A 4,214-nucleotide genomic window follows, 5' to 3' on the forward strand; every position below is an offset into this window, starting at 1 on the left:
CCAGAAGGACCCCTGTGACTTTTGACATGTGAAGCTCAAGAGACAGGTCAGGAGAGTCTGTTGGCCCCCCCCCCTCTCTCTCTCTCTCTCTCTCTCTCTCTTTCTCAGACAATATCTCACTTTATAGCCCTGGTTGGCCTGAAATTTGCTATATAGACTAGACCGGCTTTGAACTCACAGAGACTTACCTGACCCTGCCTCCCAAGTGCTAGGATTAAAGGTTGGCAAATGTATTCTTTAATTAAATTACATCGTTTTCGAGGCAGGGCCTCACACAGCCCAGACCGGCTTCCGGGTTGCTTTGCAGCACAGGATGACCTCACACTCCTGATCCTCTTGTCCTTACTTCCTAAGTGCCAGCATTACAGGTGTATGCCACCACCATGCCTGTTTTAAATGACACTGGAGATTGAGTTCAGGCCTTAGCTCATGCTAGACAAGCGTTCTACCAGCTGGGCCACAGCCCCAGCTCTAGTGACATCATTTTAAATGACATAAAAAGTGCTTAACTACCGAGCCAAGTGTGTCACAAACTGGTTATCTTCAACTTGACAGAATTAAGAGTAGCCATTCGTAGCCATAATTCTGTCTGCCTTGTAGAAAAGTGACCCTGGGCCCAGATACATGACCGTCAAGGGCAGGAGAGCACGGACCTTGTGTGGAGTTCACCGGAAGCTGGGTGCTGAAGCAGAGGAAGATGGGTGACAGGAGGATAGTCGGTAGTGGGAAAGGAAGGAGGGACAGCGGAGAGCGGGGAGGGACAGAGGTGGGCAGATGCAGGTGCTCGGATAAGAGGTAGGAGGGAAACTATCCACACAAGGCCATGGGCAACACCCCCCACCCCCCGCAGCTGTCACCCACCACGGGCTGTCATGTTAGAGCTTGTCTCTTAGTATGAATGGTTGTGACCACGGCCAGCGGCTACGCCTCCCTCGCCTTGCAGGTCCCTGTTCCAGCCTATCCTTAGGTCTCCAGCCTCCCTCAGGGTTCAACCAGGCTTCTTGGCAACACTGACACCCTCGATTCTCTGTCACACAGCAGTCAGGAGCCTGTTAGAGTCTCTCCAACAGCCGCCTCAGCTCCCTGCTTCTGCCTTGCCCCTCCCAAATATGTTTTACAGCAGCAGCCAGTGGGATCCTCGCAAATGGTGCATCCAGGGGCCTCAGCATCTGGCCCCACTTCCTCCTGGAGCTCACCTGCTGCCACCTGGCTTCTGCCCCGCCTCCCAGCCTCCCAGCCAGCTCTGGCTTCCCGCCTTCCTGACTGTGGCAGGCCAGATCCCAGTCTGGGCCCTGGCTCTTGGCTTTAAACTCTGCCGGGAATAGCTCTTCTCCCAGAGGTGCCCCTCCCGCCATTTTTGCTCAGCTGGCACTTTCTCAATTAGACCCTCCGTGGACACCTATTTATAAATGAGAAACAAAATATCCACCATCATCTCCTTCTCAGTTTTATTTTTCTCTCTGGCACTTAACACTCTTGATAACAACATATGTTCCTTTCTTATTATGTTGGGTTTTTTTCCCCTTGTTTTTGGTGTGTTTTTTCCTCTCTCTCTCTCTCTCTCTCTCTCTCTCTCTCTCTCTCTCTCTCTCTCTCTCTCTCCCCTCCTTAGAACGTCCATGAGGAGGGGGTTTTGATGTTCATTCCTACGTGTCCAGGATGAGCTGGGGCCTGCAGGTCACTCATGAGGTTATTTCTGCATGATGGGTTTAAAACAGGGCCAGGTGTGGTGGCACATGCCTTTAATCTCAGCCCTGGTGTGGCAAATGAAGGAGTGAATGAATAATTAATTGAGAAACTAACGCCCCCCCCCCTGGATCTGGACAGGACTGGGCTACCCTGGGCCCCAAGTTAACTCAACCTACCCCATAACCTTGATAAACTGCTCCAACCCGAGGGTCACCTGCCCTCGCTTAGCCACTGATGATGGCACAATCGACTCTCCAGTCTAGAGTCTTCCCAGCAGCACTCTCAAGGTGGCCTGGGTGCATTCCAGAAGCACAGGCTTCTCAGAATGCATCCTGAGCTTCCAGGAGTGTGTGTGTGTGTTGGGGAGAATAGTAGGGTATCAGTGGAATGAAGAACAGCTAGGAATGAGATGCCACAAACTAAAGGCCATGGATAGCCCTTGTCCCCAGGCACCACTGTGGGCAGTACCTAATGACAATGCTGGCGCTCCCTCTGCCAGGTCACTGTGCCAGGGCGAGGGGTGAGGGTTTCTCAGCTCCATCCCACTGCTGGGTGCTGGTTGTCACATGAATGAGGCCAAGAAATCAATGAGAGTGAGGACCCCCCCCACGCCCCAATTGAGCAGGGGCTTTTACAGATTCACAGTGCTGAGGCTCAGTCAGTCAGCTACTCCTCAGCAGACCCAGAGGAACACAGCATCTGTGGAGGTCAGGAGCCCACATGTTCATCCGTGTGCGCACACACATGCACATGCATGTTACAGGAACCAGGACTCACAAAATCGGTGACAGATCATCATACCCACACCCTGGCTCCCTAGAGCCCCAGCACCCCAGCATTCCCAGGTCTGGGAATGTGAAATGACCCAGGGGGAAGCAGTGGTGGTGTGTGTCTGGACCATCAGAGAGGGGCACAGCAGGCCAGGGTCAGGATTTCCTCCCTGCCAACATAAAAGTCCTCTCTAGGCAGCCACTTCAAACAGTCTCACTGGTAGTCTCTGCAAAGCAGGTCTAATAATGCTCATGTTCCGGGGTGATCAGAGTTAGCTATGATCACCCACTGAATGCTCTACTTAGATTATTATTGATTTTATTAGAAGGGCTGAATGTTCATTCTTGAGGCACCACCGAGCCCCAAGTTCCTGCCTCCCACCCTACTCACCCCCCGGGACTCACACATCACAATAATGATGTGCGTGACAGCGCGTGTCCTGGCTGACTGGTTCCCTTCGGCATTGTGGCTTGCTGCTTTAGAAGCCCAACTTCATTTAATCCCCTGGTGAGTCCTAAACGTTGACCTGCCATTGTTCATCAGCGGACGGGGGAACAGAGAGGTGAATGAAGAGGCTCAGGTCACCCAGCAGGCAAGGGACACAGCTAGAGCTTCAGCCAGAACCAGTGATGCCCCTGTCAGGTGAGACAGCAGGCTGGTGACTGACTGCTCAGCTCCAGGCTGTACATGGGATTATGGGATGTGTGCTTCAGTATCCCCAGGGAACACCAGTGAACAAGTCCTTACAAGGGTCCATAATGTGGAAGAGGCCAAATGTCGAGGGAAAGCCCCAAAGTGAGGAAAGAGCAGCTCAGGTCAGGCCTCCTCCCTTCTGCCCAGGTCCCGCCTTTGCCCTTCTAACTCATGAAGCTCAGAAAGGTCCTTGTACCTGCCCCGCTTTGCCTCTGACCTTCCTCGCTGTGTGTCCATCGCATATGCTCCCCAGACTTGCTGGAAACAGACCTACTGGATTCCAGCTCATTGCCTTTCTTACTGCACTGTCTTGCCTCAGAGGAGAGACTTGAGCCCAAGAGACATGGAGACTGAGTCAGCCAGAGTAAGAGCCAGGGAAATGGCTCCAGGTAGAAGCTGGATCCAGATTCAATCCTTGGAACCTAGATAATGAGCTAAATGCGGTGGTGTGCGGCTGTAATCTTGGTATTCCAGCAGTGAGACAGAAGAATAATCTGGAGTGAGTGTGCAAAGCAGAAGAACCCCCTGCCTCAGCAAGCTCAGCGAGGTTGAAGGGGAGAACCACGCCCCAAAGCTGTCCACTGACCGACACTCAAAATGATACCGGTATATACAGTTTGTTTGTTTGCTTGCTTGCTTGTTAAAAACAAAGATAAGAAAAGAAAAGAAAAGAAAAGAAAAGAGAGAAACAAAGAAAGCATGATAAGTATTGGGAAAGGAATGGCAAAGAACAGAGTCAGGATTGGAATTCCAGCATCATACCCTAGACCCCCGGAGCCTGGGCTCTGCCCACTGCCCTGGCCACGAGACTGAGACTGCTTGTTGCTTCTGCTGTACCCAGCTCTGGACTGAAACCCTGCCTCTGATATTACTCCAGCCAAGTTCTTTCATTCCAAACCTTGGCTTTCTGTCTCATGAAAGGAGGTTGTTTCTCAAGAACTCTTCCACTAGGAATGGATGTAGCTCAGTGGGTCAAGTCCTTGCCTAGCATGCATAGAGCCCAGGGTTCTGTCCCAGGCACCACAGAGACTGGAAGCGGTGTACACACCTGTAATCCCACC

This window comes from Apodemus sylvaticus, chromosome 17, assembly GCF_947179515.1.
Source record: "Apodemus sylvaticus chromosome 17, mApoSyl1.1, whole genome shotgun sequence".
Classification (NCBI taxonomy): Eukaryota; Metazoa; Chordata; class Mammalia; order Rodentia; family Muridae; genus Apodemus; species Apodemus sylvaticus.